Source organism: Cervus canadensis, chromosome 29, assembly GCF_019320065.1.
Source record: "Cervus canadensis isolate Bull #8, Minnesota chromosome 29, ASM1932006v1, whole genome shotgun sequence".
Lineage (NCBI taxonomy): Eukaryota > Metazoa > Chordata > Mammalia > Artiodactyla > Cervidae > Cervus > Cervus canadensis.
In genome coordinates, this window is record NC_057414.1 from 11,258,441 (window position 1) to 11,277,393 (window position 18,953).

Genomic DNA, 18,953 nt, shown 5'->3' on the forward strand with positions numbered 1-18,953 from the left:
AAAAAAAAGAAAAGAAAATAAAGAAAGAAGCTATGCTCAATAGAACAGTTGATTCTAATATGGAAATAGCCTAAACTATTCTGCAACATTATGCCCAATAGCATATATAAGACCATTCTTCTTAACCAATATAATAGAATGACAGGGGAGAAATTACAGAGTGAATAACCTTATTCATGTATATATTTACTTATATCTGCTGCATTCCCTAAAAAGTATTTGTGCCTACTATAAAAAGCTTGTCTGTAGGCTAGCTGTGCTTTTTAAAGAGTGGTTCACCAAAAGCTATGATTTATATATAGAGAGATGAAACATTTATTTTTAGCAAATCCCTTCTACTAACTACCATGGAATCCTCCAGAAAGTTGAGCAGTCCAGTGTATGTTTTGATATGTGATTTCAGCTTTGCCTGTGCACATCCATAAGTAAAAGTCTATACCCAAAACGATGCCATAATTATTTACTGTGTTTTGAATCTAAGTATCAAAATATTTCACTGATTTAGGTTTTCCAAATAATATCCTACTGTTACATGTGTCACAAGTACTAGTTGCAAAGTATATTGATAGTTAATTTTGGAAATGGAAGAAGTCAATTTTAAGACAGTTATGAAATTTGTTATTGAAAACATTCTTTGGCCTAATAACTAGTCATTTCAAGCTAGATATACTTTTGACCATGTTGGGTTGAATCATATTGTTCTCAACAAAGCAACTGTCTTTTTATAATAGCCAGGACATGGAAGCAACCTAGATGCCCATAAGCAGACGAATGGATAAGGAAGCTGTGGTACATATACACCATGGAACTCAAGAATTCATTTGAATCAGTTCTAATGAGATGGATGAAACTGGAGCCCATTATACAGAGTGAAGTAAGCCAGAAAGATAAAGATCATTATAGCATACTAACACATATATATGGAATTTAGAAAGATGGTAATGATAACCCTATATGCAAAACAGAAAAAGAGACACAGAAGTACAGAACAGACTTTTGAACTCTGTGGGAGAAGGTGAGGGTGGGATGTTTCGAGAGAACAGCATGTATATTATCTATAGTGAAACAGATCACCTGCCCAGGTGGGATGCATGAGACAAGTGCTTGGGCCTGGTGCACTGGGAAGACCCAGAGGAATCAGGTGGAGAGGGAGGTGGGAGGGGTGATCGGGATGGGGAATACATGTAACTCCATGGCTGATTCATGTCAATGTATGACAAAACCCACTACAATATTGTAAAGTAATTAGCCTCCAATTAATAAAAATAAATGGAAAAAAACCAAAACAACAACAACAAAAATAAATGCAATGTTCCTGTTTAATCACTCTAAAGTCAGAATTAAATTAATCATGGATGCCAGAATTTGGAGCCTCTTTTTCTCATATTCCCAAATTAATCTACAATAATTATTTATATTTTTATCTATTCTATACATTGGTAGAATTTGGATTAGAACTGAAGGGGTTTTAATGACCATTGTAAATTTGATATGTTATTAGACCTTAGAGCTTGTGAATAAAGGGCAGAAATTATCAAATCATGGAAGGATACATATTCAAATATGTTAGCAAACTATAATCAAATATGGAGGGATTTTAAGGAGAATGCAAGATCTTTAAAATCAGAGAGGAATGGGCATTCAATATAAAAATCCGTGATGAGGACTGGGACTTCAGTTGTGGATTCCATTAACATATAGAAATTAGAAAGATTTAGCACATTTAGTGTTGATTGGGTTTATCCAAGGGAACTGTGGTAATCTAATCAGAAAGGGGCCTCAGGGTCCTGATAGGTGGATCTCAGATGCACTGTTGCTTCTGTTCACAGTTGTTCTGAGTTGGCTGGACCGTGGACAGTTCTGAAAGCTACAGCTGCTGACCCGTCCAAAGAACATAGAACTCCTGACTGAACGGGACTGATTTTGTAACAGCATTGAGGAGACCAAATCTATAACTTTCTGGTGAGTAGATTTTTCTGAGTAGATGGATTCATATTTCTTTCCCTCAAAAATTAAAAATAATAATTTTAATTTAGCAGTAGCAAGCTTAAGAATGTCTTAAGCAAATGAAAACCACTAGTTAATAAGAATTATGTTATTACTTAGAATTCACTCTGAAACTACAGGCTTACCTTCAAATCATTGGAATTTGTGAATGAACATGAGTGATTCTATGAACTTATGATTTCATGATATAAAAGGAAAATATGAATTTCTTGATGGGAAGTCCTAGACAGTTTATCCATTTAGCATGATACCTAAAATTTGATTGAGAAACTGTGCTGTAGATCATGAAGAGTAATATATTTGTAAGGAAAAGTTGGGATTTCCGCCTTTAAATTGTCCAATAGCAACCCAGACCTGATGATGGCTCTCAAAACAACATCAGTAACACACCAAAATAGCTGAAAGAAAAAGAAATTCTGCACTCACTCTGATATGGAAGTGAAAACTTTTATTAACTTCAGTCATTTATTTTGAAGCACAGTATAGTAGATGGCTGGCTTCCCTGGTGGCTCAGGGGAAAAGAAGCTGCCTGCAGGAGACACAGGTTCAATCTGTGGGTTTCAAGGGCCCCTGGAGAAGGAAATGTCAACCCCCTCCAGTATTCTTGCCTGGAAAATCCCATGGACAGGAGCCTGGTGGGCTACAGTCCAAGGGGTTGCAGAAAAGTCACACGGGCCTCAGGGACTAAACAACCACAATATTAGATGGAACTGTGTGTTTATTGATTGATGGATTTGATGACTTTGGCTGCACCAGATCTTTCTTGCACCTCAAGGAATCTTTAGATGGGGCATGCAAACTCTTAGTCACCACACAGGAGCTCTGTGTCTTGGCAGGTGAACACTTAGCTGTGGAATGTGGGCTCTATTTCCCTGAGGAAAGACCAAATGCTGGGCCGTCCATTGGGAGCATGGAGTCTTAGCCACTGAAGCTCCGAGGAAGTCCCAGAACTGGTCTTATTGTGACTTAGAATTTGTATGTTTCCAAATGGGAAAACTTTTCTGATAGTAGAGCAAATCTGATATGATTGGGAGTATGTTGATGGGCTAATCAAAGAAATGGATTCCCCTTACATTAAGGTCACTTAAATTGAAGAATGTCATTCTCAAAGAGAAGAGAAAAATCAATTGTTAGAGTTCTCAGAACTGAAAGTTGTAGTTAAAGAAATATTACTTTTATGCTTAAGAGTCATTTTTCTTAGAGATAGAAGGGTCTGAGTTTTAATAGAATAAAATAGAACATTGAACTTGAGTACCTTTGTTTAGTGTAGATACACTCTGTGTGATATGTCATTGTTTCTCAGGTTGCTCTGTCAGAGGCAGTAAGAAGACTCTTCTTGTGTGAGTGCAGGAGACACGTGCAGAGAAGGGCTTCCCTGCCAGCGCCTGAAGTACCTGCACCTCCTCCATTGGTCAGTGTTCCTATTTGTTCATTTCTATGAGCTTCCGATGAGACATGTTTTGTCATCTTTATATCTCAGCCAAAACAGAGAGTCCTTGGCTTAATGTGAAGTAGTGATGTGAAAGTTGCTCAGTCGTGTCCGACTCTTTGTGACCCCATGGGCTATCCAGTGCATGGAATTCTCCAGGTCAGAATACTGGAGTGGGTAGCCTTTCCCTTCTCCAGGGGGTATTTCCCAACCCAGGAATCAAACCCAGGTCTTCCACATTGCAGGTGGATTCTCTACCAGCTGAGTCACAAGGAAAGGGTCTTGTTGTATAGAGTTGTATTTAATATGCCTTATTATAATGTCTACTGACCTCACCAGAAATGAAATATTGACCACTTAAACTCTTTTTCAATCCTTACATACATGTGTTTACCCTTCTCTTCTCTTCATCTTCCCTTTGTACTTCTGTGGCCAGTTTCTTAGATGAATTATATCTATTATGTGTTTCTTAGATGAATTGTATCATCATCTCAACTGCACATTCAGTCTATGGCCATTTGGACTTTTCTTAGAAGGGAGCGATGCTCAGAATCCTAAGGAGTGTTACTGTTCTAGAGAAGATGGCATTCACAGTAACATTTAACAGAAAGTACAGAATTCCTGTCTACATCCTACCTCCCCAGAATAAGCGTGTGTTTCCCTCCCCCCCCACCCCCCGTTATCACATTATGTCTCAGAGTCGTGTGTTTATTATGATTTAGGAACCTCCACTGACACTTCATTATCACCCAAAGTCTATGGTTTCACATTAGTGTTCACTCTTGGTGTTGTGTATTCTGTTAGTTTTCACTGATATACAGTGACACATATCCACCTTTATAATATCCAGAAGTGTTAGACTGCTGAAAGTCATTTGTGATCACCTATTCATCAGCCCCATCACCCTAACTGCTGGGAAGCAAAGTTTATTTCACTGTCCTCATATATTTCTCTTTTTTTCCATATATTCCTCTTTCCTGGAATATCTTATAGTTGGACTCATGAAGTATGTATGCTTTTCAGCTTAGCTTATTCACTTAGAGATATGAATAAAAGAATACTCCGTGTCTCTTGCTGACTTGATCGCTCATTCGTTTTTAGAACTGAGTACTATCTCCTGGCCTTGATATACCAGAGTTTCTTTATCCATTCATATTGGTTGTTTCCAAGTTTTGTGATTATGACCAAAGTGGCTATAAACATCCCATTGCAGGTCTTTTTCTTGTTTTAATGGATATAGGTTTTCAAATGATTTGGGCAAATACAAAGGAGCATGAGTCCTGACTTACGTGGTAGGAGGATATTTAGTTTTGTCACAAATTGTCTTATTGTCTTTCAGAAGGCGTGCACTGTTTTCATCGCCTTAGGAAATGAATCAAATTTCCTGATAGTCCACCCTCTCAGCACTTGGTCCTTCTTGGGGGTTTTGACCATTCTTGTCCGTGTGCTGTGGTATCTCATTGCTATTTTAAAGCCCTCTTGCTTGTCAGGCATTTTTATTTTTAACTTCCCTTCCTTTTCTCTCATCCTTTGTCCCTTGAGTGAGTCCCCAGGCTTTTCTTCATTTCTATGTAAAAGCCACTGTGGTGAGACTGGAAGGCAAGTTGGGGTCAGGCCTGAGGATTTTTAATTGTGAAAAGAAGCTTCATAATGCTCACAGGACTCAACTCAGAGGTTGGGTGGGTTCTCATTTACGTTCTTGAGGGTAAATGAAATGACAGAAGGGATGTACGCCAGGCGGGCGGTGCTTCTCGCCTGTGTCAGGAGAGAAGGAGAGTAACTTTCCTTTTCTTTCTCCACAGAAACGGAGGATCGCACACACTGCAGGACTTCAGAAATAACTCACCTGCTGAATCTTGAGAGTGAAGAAGCTGAAGATTCTGCTGAGGTGTCCAAACTGCTGGGATCACATAAGTGTCCCAAAGACCCAGAAATGGCGATGCCTAAATGCCAAGATGACTGGTCCAAGGAAGACATTGTGCAGTTACTGGAATGTATGGAGAAAAACATTCCATCCAGTGACGGGCACACATTCAAAAAAACCCAGTCAGTGATGGACTGGGAAAAAGTAGCTTTTAAAGATTTTTCTGGGGAAATGTGCAAACTCAAATGGTTAGAGGTTTCCCATAAGGTGAGAAAGTTTCGCACGCTGAAAGAATTAGTCCTGGAAGCTAAGGAAAATGTTAGCAATCCTTCCAAAAAACACAAGAAAACACAGAAAACACAAGAAAACACCAGAAAAGACAAGAAGCATGCTTATTTGTTCAAGAAGTCCCTGACAGCTTACCGCCACATTTCCCAAGTGATCAGACCCCAGTACATCCAAAAACACCCCAAGATAAGCAAGCAGGAGCTGACCAGGGATCTGTCTGAGGAACACAGGAAGGTGACTGAGCAGCTGAGGGTGAAAGACACTCAGGATCTTGAGAAAGAGAAAAAGGATTTTAGGGAGAAAATAGCTCTGTTCAGAGAACAGCACCCTGATCTAGTCTCAAACCCCAAGAAATCTGGTGTCCCCCAAAGAAGTGAAATGAAAGTGCCAGAGAAGTTTCAGGAGACTGTTCAAAAAGTGAAGTCTCCCCAAGAAAAAAGTTTACCCATGATGTGGAAATTCCAGGGAGAGCCCAAGAAGCCCCCGATGAATGGCTATCACAAGTTCCACCAGGATCTCTGGTCGAGCAGGGAGCTGAAAGTGATTCCCCCGAGGGAGCGCATGGTGGAGATCAGTAGACGCTGGCAGCAGGTCCCCCAGGACCAGAAGGAGCTTTATAAGAAGCAGGCAGAGGGACTGCAGACACAGTACAAGGTGGACCTTGATCTCTGGCTCAGGACTCTGTCTCCTGAAGAATATGCTGCTTACAGAGAGGCAACCTGTGCCAAGCGTAAGAACATGAGCGTGACGGGGGGCCCGAACCCCAAGATTAGAAGGGTGGATCTGCAGTCCCCATCATCAGGGAATCTGCAAGGAAGGCTTAGAGAGGACCCGGGGCTTCAGGCTGCAGAGTCAGAATCATCAGACACCATTGGAGAACATTCTTCTGCCTCAGGGAGATCAGAAGAAAATGAGGAAGAGGAGGAAGGCAGCTCCTCAGCCCCCAGCAGTGAGGATGAAGATGGAGATTCTGAGCCAGAGGAGCGCAGCTCCAGCTCCTCATCCTCAGGGGACTCCTCTGACTCAGATTCCAGCTGAGTTTAGTTCACAACCTGAAGGACAGAATTTTCAGCAAAAGTTCATCGGCTCTTCTCTCTATGCCTTTTCATTGCCTTCCTTCTTTCCTTCCCTCTTCATACAAAGTGGGACCTGTTGGAAAGAAGGCATCTTGTGCTATAATTTCTGGCTTCTCCATCTACCCCAAGTTCACCCCAAGAGAAAGTCAATGCAATGATGCCCCCTGGAATTAACTCTGAGCTGACAGGGCTGCGGGGCACCCTGGACTAGATTGAGCTCCTTGAACTGGAAAGGTTTGCTCTCCTCACCCTCTGCCTACCAGACATGTGAGGGGCTCCAGGGGTCTGTGAGACCCTTCTCTGTGACCTTGTCCCTCAGGACTCAGGCAGTGAGCTGGGGAGGGAAGATCTGATTGACTGGAAGTAGGAGATTTGCCTTAAAGAAAACTGTCCGGACCTGATGTCTCTACCCCATCTCTCTGAAGTGAGGAGCTGGCCCTTCCTTACCTTGGACGTGGGACTGGCACATGGGCAGCAGCATTTCCATGTGTGTGTGCATCCCGTTAACTGCTTGTGAGCTTTCTCACTGATCAAAACCTCGAAATTAAAAATGTGTAACCCTCCACCTGAACTAGCTTTTCCTTAAAACCAGCCTCCTTTGACACAGTGGCCCTGAGTTTGCAGGCCATGTCTGAATTTCTGCAGGTTTCTGCCCCAACCCCTTCCTCCTGCTCCAGGTTGTAAGTGAATCATGTTTTTACCATAGACTCATATTGTATTATATTATGACTTGTATGTTTGTATGTCAGTATTTTAATTCACACTTACTAAACAGTTTGGGAATTCATCTACCACTATGACACATTTTTATTTTGGTTTATTGATGTATTTGAAAGTGTATTTAAAGCTATTGCCATCTCATTAAACTTTTTTTTTTTTTCTAAACTTCCCTGGCTATTTTCATTTTTGATTCTCATGGACAATTAGTATCATACAAGTATTGTTCTTGTATATGAAAAGTGTTGAATCTGGAGAGTTCCTCTTCATCCATGATGTCTTAGAGGAATATTTTATTCTTCGTGAATATACAGCTGGGAACTTACTGTAAAGCACATGGAACTCTGCTCAATTTTGCGTGGCAGCCTGGATGGGAGGGAAGTGTGGGAAAGGATGGACTCAGGTATATTTATAGTGAGCCCCTTTGCTCTTTACCTGAAATTACCACAATATTATCACTCCTCTCCTCTCTCTCTTTTTTTTAACAGATTACTTGTTTTTCACTGAGCTTGGTGTCCTTGCAGTGCAGGGGATGTTTCCAGTTGGGGGAGCTGGGGCAACTCAGTGCTCGGGCTTCTCCCTGGGGTGGTTTCCCTGGTTTTGGGGCAGGGCCCTAGAGCAGTGGCTCAGTAGTTGTGACACGTGGGCTTCGGTGCCTCCAGCGCCTGTGAGATCTTCTGGGACCAGGAATCAAACCCATGTCCCCTGCATGGGAAGGCAGATTCTTAACCACTAGACCAGCAGGGAAGACCTACCACAGAATTATAACTGGCTATACTGCAATACAAATAAAAACTATTTAAAGAAACAGGCCAGAAAATGCACATACTTGATGAATATAGGCTAAAATTCTGAGTTTTCTGATACAAAAAGACAACATTGGTTAAAATACTAAAATATGTATTTATCTGTTGCTTCAGCTATAAATGAACTGGGAATAAAACTCCAGCCTTAGAGGATCTAATTTAAGATTAGATTTAGTGCTTCCAAAATGACTTGCTCACAGTTCATTCACACCCACAAAATGTGAAGTGGATTTCTTTCCTTTAGGAAAATCTAAACATATCTTTTGGCTGAAAAGACTCAGGGAGGAAAGCAGGAAGCACTGCTCACTGCCTGCCAGACAGCTTCTCCCTTTTACTCTAGAAATGGGATTGACGCCAGGAGTCTAGCAAGTCAATCCCGGAGATATTTCTGCCTCTGGCTGTGGGACCCAACTGCTTCACGTCATTAGACCTTCCTTCTCAGAACCTGCCCAACCTGCACTTCTGATCCCTTCACTGTAGAAGGACAGGTTGGGGCAGCAGCAGGAGGAAAGCGCGGGTCAGAGACTCACCTCTCAGGATTCTCGGTCTCGCCTTTCCTTGTCTGCAGCTTCTCTTTCAATAAAGGGCAGGAGTTCTTGACCTTCTGGAGTCCTTCCTAATTATTCTGCCAGCTCTGTCTGGAAGTGGGGCCCACCAGGACCCCTGAGGCACTGGTGATGAGGGGTGCAGACCCTGTAAAGAAAGGAGAGAAGGACCGTGCTAGGCCCGCCCACCACACCTACCCACGGAGCCTCCAAGGCTGACTTCTGGCTGAACAGAGAGGAGCTCTGTGCTTTCCCGACCAATTCTCCAAGTACGGGTGCCCTCTTGGGGCCTCACAGAAAAGCTCCCTCTCTGGAGAAAGCCATGTGGAGTTGTCTAAGTTTGAGCTCCTACGGAGGCAAGGAAGGGGATTGGGACCGGGGATTGCCCTGGAAAGGCCTGCAGGTTCCCTGTCCTCTCAGAAGGAAGGGCCCATGAGCAGCTCCCCGCTGAGTTTAGGGCTGGTCTTCCAGCGTTCCCCCATCTGCTACAGGTGGATTGTCTTTGTGTGGACACTCAGATAACCTTCCAGGAATTCGCCAGGAAAGAATACCGGAGTGGGCTGCCATTTCCTCCACCAGGAGATCTTCCCAACCCAAAGATCAAACCCAGATCTCCTGCATTCCAGGCAGATTCTTTACCCTCTGAGCCACCGAAGAAGCCTGGGCTTCACTCTTAAATACTCCCATGAAATAAAATGACTCTACTTTCAGGTTTTAGTCGACAGTTTCCATCTAATCCCTGGAACTCAGGTGAGTGGGGGCAAGACTCTGTGGGTTGGGAAAAGGTCTTGGAAGAGCAGGTCAAATGACAAAAAAATGAACAAACTAAAACATGCAAATATGCTTTCTTCAGTGATTTTACAGAAGATGGTAGCCAGAAAGGAGTCTTCTCAGGTGTCTCTGAGGAACCGTTCAAAAAAAGGAGAGCCAGAGTACATAAGGTCAAGGGCTGAAAAAACATTCAGAAAGCATCAAAAGATTATTGCAGATGATGAACACGATACATCTCAAATTAATGATTTTCATGCTTTTAAACAATTGTTATTTATTTATTTTTATAATCTTATTTGTTTGCTTATTTTGGCTATGCTGGGTCTTCCTTGTTGAGCTCAGCCTTTTCTGGTTGTGGCAAGCAGGGGCTACTCTCGAGTTGTAATGTGTTGACTTCTCCTTTTGGCGACATCTCTCATTGTAGAGCGTGGGACCAGGGTGTGGGTGTCAGTGGTCATGGCCCCCAGGCTCTAGTCAGGTGCTCAGTAGTCGGGTGCTTGGGCTTAGTTGCTCCATAGTCTGTGGGGTCTTCCTGGACAGGGATCCAACCTGTATCCCTGGTGCTGACCAGTGAATTCTTAGCCACAGGACCACCAGGGAAGTTCCTTTTCATGATTTTCTCTATGAAAAGAGCCAAGAGTCTGGGCTTACTGAAGTCATGTTTATGATATGCATCTTAACTCCCTCAGGACACCATCCTGTTTTCCTCTCCTTGAATTCCCCTCAGGGCACACTGTCTTGGGGAGCTGCAGTGGATAACGGCCTTTTGCTGCAACATCCTTTGTTTACTGAAATGACAAGTGAAATATCTATCCCCAAGCAAAAGCTTAGGAGAAGACTGGAAGTAGAACTGAGTTGCTATTCAGGTGCTCCGTCGTGTCCGTCTCTTTGTGACCACAAGGAATGCAGCATGCCAGGCTTCCCTGTCCTTCACCATCTCCCACAGTTTGCTCAAATTCATGTCCATTGAGTTGGTGATACCACCCAACTATCTCATCTTTTGCCAACCCCTTTGCCTCCTGCCCTCAATCTTTCCCAGGATCAGGGTTTTGTTTTGTTTTGTTTTGTTTTGCATAATGGTATATATTTAATGGTGTTTATCATTAATTATTATAATTTTTAACTAATTTATTTTAATTAGAGGCTAACTACAATATTGTAGTGGTGTTTGCCATACACTGACATGAATCAGCCATGGGTGTACAGGCATCAGGGTCTTTTACGATGAGTCAGCTCTTCCAATCAGGTGGCCAAAGTACTGGAGTTTCAGCTTCAGCATCAGTGCTTGCAATGAATATTCAGGGTTGATTTCCTTTAGGATTGACAGGTTTGATCTCCTTGCAGCTCAAGGGACTCTCAAGAGTCTTCTCAAGTACCACAGTTTGAAAGCATCGGTTCTTCAGTGCTCAGCCTTCTTTATGATCCAACTCTCACATCTGTACATGACTGCTAGAAAAATCACTGCTTTGACTAGAGAAAAGCCTGCACACACCTGTGCTGTAAGAAGCTGATGATCTCTGCAATGGCCCTGGACAGTATCACGAAGCTCCTGGCTATGGTGCAGCTGGACTGTATCCAGGAGGCGCAAGCGACCTGGATCTGGCATCTGTCCATCCCGCCCACGTTTGCTCCTCTCCTGGGTCAGAGGAGCAACGTGTAGAGACCCCGTCTATCCCGCATTCATGGTCTGCCCATGAGGAGCAGCAGCAGGAAATGGTCCAGTTTCCCCCTCAGTTTCTAACCTCACCGTCTCCAGTCTCTCTATCTGGACTCTCCCTCCTTGTCTGAACCTGCCTGGACCAGACGCTCAGGTGAGGGTGGACCGCTGCCTGGGAAACAGTGAGCACAACACTGGCACGTCAAGCACACCGGGTCCTCTGGGGCTCCATCCTGCGCGGTGCTATCACTTCACCTCGGAAATCAAGGGGGAGGAGCAGAGACAACACACTAGAGATCTCTGGATGGGGCGGTTTGGATCCAGTGAGGGCGGGCGTGGGTTCTTCCTTAGGAAGGGAAAGCTATGCCAGATGACTAAGAGAATAGGTAAGTGAAGAGGGCATTAAAGAAGGGACACCACCCCAGATCCGAACAATTTCAAAAAAAAGGTCAGAGGAATTCCCTGGTGGTCCAGTGGTAAAGACTCTTCTCTTTCAGGGCTGAAAGTCCAGGTTTGATCCCTGGTGGGGGAAGAATTTTCACAACCTGTGCAGTGTGGCCAGAAAAGAAAAATGAAAAGAGAAAGTTCGGGAGAGAGACAGAGAGAAAAGCTCTGTGCTTACCAGATTCCTGAACACAATGAATTTGTCTCAAATCACCAGTCCCTAAAAGATTGCCTTTTGCTCCCTATAAGTTAGTTAATAATTAAGAAATGCATAATTCTGAGAGGATTGTAGTGGAGCAGGAGCCAGAGATCATACAAAGCTGCAGGTGCTTTGCAGGTGATGCAGAGACGTACTGCCAGGCCAAAATGAGATGGGTCATTCTGGGTACTGACCTTCAGGAGGCAGTTAGTAGGACCCTGTCTATGGGAAAATCACCTATCTGACAACTTTAGCTCAGCTGCCACCCTGATTTCTCAGACCTAATTGCTTGCTTTCTCTCCAGATGCCCGAGGACCCCCTTGGCCCACCGGGCAGTAACTAAATGGCAGCTTAGAGAGTCAGATTTGCCCCATCTGTCCCAGAGCCAAAACATGTATCAGCTCAAAGGCCTGGATCTGAGTGCGGTTACCATGATGGACTTTAATCCTGAGATCCTCCATGTTCTTCTTGAACAAGTTGCAGCCACACTCCAGGAAGTGAACTTAGAGTGGTGTGGGATCACAGAGTCCCAATGTGAGTCCATCCTGTCTGCCCTGAGCTGCTGTTCAAGCTTGGGACCTTCAGTCTGTGTGGGAACCTCCTCTTAGCCATCCTGGAGAAGCTTCTGAGTCACACCACTGGGCTGAGCAACTTAAGTGATGAGTGTGATCCTGCCCCTCAAGGAGAGCTGCAGCCCTCCTGGAGCCCTCCTGGAGCCCACCTGGGCTGACTCGTCCAGCTTCAAGATAAACTCGTTGAGATCATGTGGGATTTAGGACATCCAAGGTCCATCTGGTTTAGCTCCAGCCTGTGTCCTCACTGGGGCAATAAGACATTCTATCCCAAGAAGTCCTTTCTGTACCACTGTTACCCTCCTCCTAGCTGGATGCATCTGTCAAAGTTTACTTCTGGTCACCTGCAAACTAAAATCTAGGCAGTAAATGCATCAGGAATGGAAAACCAATCTGTGGTTTCAGACATCAGCTCAACTTGAATAGAAAGGAAAGACAATCATGCGGGGATGCTTGATTGCATGGGGAAAGGTAGACTCTGGGAGGTGTTGGAACTCTGGGGGATATGTATTTATACAATCAAATATGCACCTCAATTTTTGGAGCTGCATGTGGGTTTGAGACCCACATGTTGGAATTTTCCCTGGGTGGATGTTTGTAAAGCAATTGTCAGAAATAAAGAAACTTTCATTGAAAACCAACTGCTGCCTTCCCTGATTTAGTACTCTCTTTTTCAGCTTATACCTCAGCAATCTCCAGTTATTGATTTTTAAAAAGAAAGCACTGCATTGTCTATGATCCAAAACTTTACCATTCCTGCACATTCTTTCTTCTGTTAAGAGCATCTCTTAACCCTTTGCTTATTTCTTTGGCTTTCCTGTTCCTCACTGTCTCCTAGACTTTGCCCAGTTTCATGTCCATTCCACTGGTGATGCCATCCAGCCATCTCATCCTCTGATACCCTCTTTTCCTTCTGCCCTCAATATTTCCCAGCATCAGGGACTTTTCCAATGAGTCAGCTATTTGCGTAAAATGACCAAAATACTGGAGCTTCAGCTTCAGCATCAGTCCTTCCAATGAATATTCAGGACTGATTTCCTTTAGGATTGATGGGTTTGCTCTCCTTGCTGTCCAAGGGGCTCTCAAGAGTCTTCCCCAGTACTACAGTTTGAAAGGGTCAGTTCTTCAGTGCTCAGCTTTTCTTATGGTCCAACTCTCACATAGCCATGTTTATGGCTACTGGAAAAACCACAGGTTGACTATACAAAGTGGTGTAGGCATAGTGGTGTCCCTGCTTTTTATTTTTTTATTTTTTTGTCCCTGCTTTTTAATATGCTGACCAGGTTTGCCATAGCTGTCTGTCCAAGAAGCATCATCTATTCTTCAAACCTCAGAACTTTCTTGTTTTTCTTGCTCCCTCTCAGGAAAATGAAACAGATGTAGTAACAGATATGGTAATTACCACAAAGATGGAATTTCACATTTGTGAGCATCATGATCAGCATGCTGAAATGTCCACAGGGTCATCATTAAGATGAAAGCACTGGTGATTGCAAAGTTCTGGGAATTTTTACTGTATTTCCACTCAACTTTCTGTATTATATTGAATATTCTCTATTATCAGATTCTTTTCCATGACCAGCATTGAAAATAAAGACATAATCCTTTTAGAAAATCTAGAGCAAACATACAATGAATTGGAGAAATAGAGACAGGGTTTAAGCAGCTCGCATGAAGAAAGAGAAAGAGGAGCTCAGTTATTTAGATTTCACAGTTAAAGAAGAATATACAGTATTTATTTTCTCTGACATAGTTCACTTAGCATAATGCCCTCAAAATTCATCCTGCTTTGTAGAATATGGTAGGATATCTTTCTTTTCATGGCATAATAATACATATATACATGTTTGTATGTATACACTGATGAGAAAGAAGTTTGGCAGAGATGCTTCTTCTATCTGTAGCATTAGAAAGTGTTTTTATTTGGGAAAATCTAAAAAAGTATGGGGAAAAAATGGAATTTTCTTTCATAAGCAACTTTCATGGACATGTATATTGACCAGAAGAGTTATTTCTTCTATATGTTTATATTTGTGGTATTGGCACCTGGGCTAGCATTGATTTTCCCTGAGTTGGCATTTTAATAAATAATAATATTTCACAAAATACTGATGATAAAGTTTTCGATGGACCATGCATTTGTAACCGTTTACTGCTTTGCCAGTCTCTGTGATCAGTTATGAGACCACAGGGACACTGTTCCTTACCATTTATTGGACAATATCTAACTTGGGAGTTTGTTAAGAAAAAGAACAAAATTAATACATATTGGTATTTCACAATCCAGTAATTTTGCTCCTTTCAGATTACTTGAAACATTCTGTCCATGCAAACACATGCACATGGAAGCTTAGAGCAGCTTTATTCCTCATTGTCAAAGCTTGAAAGGAACCAAGCTGTCCTTTAGTAGGTGAAAGAACCAACGGACTGTGATATATACAGAAAATTAAATGGTATTAAACCATGACAAGTCATGCAGAAAATCACAATGTCTGTTACTAAGTGAAAGAACCAATCCGAGAAGCCTACAAACAGTGAGCCCAACTACATGACATTTTACAAAAGGTAGACTCAGAGAACAATGAAATAATCAGAATTTTTTCCAGGGGTGGAGGTGAAGGAGGGATAAACAGGCAGAGAAGATACTCTGTGTGATTTTACAATGTCCTTATATACTTGTTAGAAGTCATAGAACACACAACACAAAGAGGGAAGCAACATATAAACTCTCCACTTTGAGTGATGATGATATGTCAATGTGGGCCCATCAGTTACAACAAATATACTGGTAGAGTGCAGAATGTTGACAGCTGGGGAGGCGATGTGTGTGGAGGCAAAAGGATTTAGTGGAAACTCTGCAACGTGTCCTCTATTTTACTCTGAACACAAAACTGCTCTTTAATGTAAAGTCTACTTTAAAAAGGATATTTGCAATCCAGTTTTGAAAACTTATTCCAAATATTTTTTAAAGAAACTTTTTGGATGATCTTTGAAATCCATTTTAAAGATATTTTTCTTTGGAGACTCCAAATCCACATGCATCCTTTCACTAAATTTTCTTTATAATTTTAAAAGACAATGTATATCTTCTATGTTTATACAATGTGTGTTAGTCACTCAGTCACGCCCAACTCTTTGCAACCACATGGACTATAGCCCAACAAGCTCCTCTGTCCATGGGATTCTCTAGACAGGAATACTGGAGTGGCTTGTCATTCCCTTCTCCAGAGGATCTTCCCAACCCAGGGATAGAACCGTGGTCTCCTGCATAGCAGGCAGATTCTTTATCATTTGAGCTACAGGAAGTCCTTATGTTTATATAAATCACAGCAGAAATGCATTGACATTACAGCAGATGTTTATAGGATGCTGAAACCCACAGCCCTGCTTGCAACATTAGGTCATGTCCTCTGGGCTGATGTACCAGCAGGTCGCCTAGGAGTCCTGAGGCTCAGGATGTCTGTCCCCAGAGAGGAGGGGAATCTTTCCTATGACCAACTCCTGCCCCTTCCTGTGAGGGCTACTAAAGCAGCTTGGGGGAATTCTGATTCATTCATGGCCTCATGTAATGCTGAGCCCTCCTTCTTTCCTTCCTGTCATAGGAACATAGAGTGAGCCTGAGGAACGAAGACTCCCGGGGGTGTCTGCTAGCAAGGGAAAAGAAGGCAAGGACTCATTTATTGAGCTCATACTGTATACCAGGTCCAGTGCCAAGACCTTAACATGTTTCATCTTATCGATGTCCAGGATAAGACTTTCCTGGTGACTCAGACGACAAAGAAGTTGTCTACAATGTGGGAGACCCGGGTTCGATCCCTGGATGAGGAAGATCCCTTGGAGAAGGGAATAGCAACCCACTGCTGTATTCTCCCCAGCCCAACATCCACTCCATCCCCAGAGCCAAGAAAACCAGCTCTTGAATCTTCAGCAGGAGCCTTCATTTGGGTCTCTTTTGTTTATGATCTCAGTGTTGGTTATATTTAAGTGATATTAAGAGTGGGTGTTTCTGACATGATGTTCCAGGAAGAGACCAGCATTTAAACCCATCAAATGAGTGAAGACATCCGCCCTCACCTACACAGTTGGGTTTCGTCCGATTCCTGGGGGCCTGAATGAAACAAGGTACTGTCTTCTCTCCCTCATTCTCTTCTTGCCCATGGACATAGCCACTTCTGGCTCTTGAGACGAGACTCCAGGACTTACCCGAGTAGTGCCTGGGTTCTCAGGCCTTTAGCCTCCCGCTTGGAGTTATATCACAAGCTCCCCCCATTTTTAGTCCTAAGCATTGGCCTGAATTATCAAAGTGGATTTGCTGGTCCTCTCCTTTAGAGAAAGCAGACCATGAGACTCCATCACTGTACCCTGTTTGAACCCCTTCCCATAATAATCCCTTCTAATGCATATACACATCATTCTCGACCAGCACGCCTTTGAACTGCTCAGATTCTCTTACTCTAGGACATTTTTCTAGAATAAATGTACCCCATCTGCAGGTGCTTAAGTCTCAGGATGTGGAAGTGAGTGTAGGGAGAGTTGACTATGAATTATAAAATGTATACAGGGAGTGTTTTTGACAACAGGCTGATATGTTGATGGTAAAACATGCTGCTATTCTCCCCTGAATAGGGAGAGACAGTAGGTGTTACGGGAATAATGTCACTCTCCCAAAGACATGACCTACTCCCACAAAAGGATGCATTTTCTTAATGTAGCTTAGAAACACTAAAGCCATGCTATATGCCTGTATGATTTTAGTATTATGCTCAAAAGAAATTGTATAACTTTACTGTATGTGTTTACTATAGCTTATTCAAGGAGGACCACTGCACACGCTTGACAGGGACGGGTTGGTGAGGACAAGAGACTGGGCTCATCTGCAGTATGGATGATGCTTCTAGGAGGGAGGGTCTTGATGTGTGTGGTGAGGCCCTTTCCTAACACACAGAGGTCAGGGACTGGGACCTATGGACCCACCAGGAGAACCCTGAGCCCAGCTCACGTCCAGGGCCATGGGTACCCTAATGTAGAGCTCTTCACTCCAATGACTCCTCGGCCACTGAGTATGTTCCCCTTGCTGTGTGAGCAGTAAGCCACTGAACAGCCACCACAGTAAGCTAGGAGGTGGCAGATGTCCAAGACAGAATAGAAAACTAGTGGGAATAGTGGGATTTCTGAGCATAGACAATGCTGTGAGTTTGTTTTCATCACTACCTGGAGATTCCTGAGGTGAAAACAGACAAACATGATAATGTATCATGAAGGGCACCGGAGACAAATACAATGCAGGTTTCCTTATTTGTGAGCATTTATTTCCAATCCCCACCCAAGGGTAATGCCACATGTGCATACAAGATTTCCTTCTGGAAATTAATTCATGTTTGTCATGCTGTAAACCCATGTCTCTGAAGGTCCCATCACCAACCAGAGTCTGCATTTCCCCTTGCAGTCCTGCACCCCCGCAGGATCATCTTTCCTTTCCATTCACGTTGAGCTGATGTCTGAATCATGGATTGGTTTTCCGTTCCTGATGCATGGGCTCACTCAAGATGGACTCACGTTGGGACTCTGTGATCCAACACTGGTTCAGTTCCTGGAGTGTGGCTGCAAGTTATTCCAGAAGAATGTGAAGGATCTCAGGATTAAAGTCTGTCATAGTGACTGCACTCAGATCCAGGCCTTTGAGCTGACGCATGTTGGGCTCTGGGACAGACGGGGCAAGTCTGACTCTGTAAGATGTCAGTTAGTTACTGCCGGGTGGGCTAAGGAGGTCCTCGGGCATCTGGAGAGAAAGCAAGCAATTAGGTCTGAGAAATCAGGGTGGCAGCTGAGCTAAAGTTGTCAGATAGGTGATTTTCCCATAGACAAGATCCTACTAACCACCTCCTAAAGGTCAGTACCCAGAATGACCCATCTCATTTTGGCCTGGCAGTACCTCTCTGCATCACCTGCAAACCACCTGCAGCTTTGTATGATCTCTGGCTCCTGCTCCACTACAATCCTCTCAGAATTATGCATTTCTTAATTATTAACTAACTTATTGGGAGCAAAAGGCAATCTTTTAGGGACTGGTGATTTGAGACAAGTTCATTGTGTTCAGGAATCTGGTAAGCACAGAGCTTTTCTCTGTCTCTCTCCCGAACTTTCTCTTTTCATTTTTCTTTTCGGGCCACAACCCATAGGTTGTGAAAATTCTTCCCCCACCAGGGATCAAACCTGGACTTTCAGCCCTGAAAGAGAAGAATCCTCACCATTGGACCACCAGGGAATCCCTCAGACCTTTTCTCTCAAATTGCTGGGGTCTGAGGTGGTGTCCCTCTCTAATGCCCTCTTCACTTACCTATTCTCTTAGTCATCTGGCATAGCTTTCCCTTCCTAAGGAAGAACCCACGCCCGCCCTCACTGGATCCAAACTGCCCCATCCAGAGATCTCTAGCGTGTTGTCTCTGCTCCTCCCCCTTGATTTCCGAGGTGAAGTGATAGCGCCGCGCAGGATGGAGCCCCAGAGGCCCCGGTGTGCTTGACGTGCCAGTGTTGTGCTCACTGTTTCCCAGGCAGCGGTCCACCCTCACCTGAGCGTC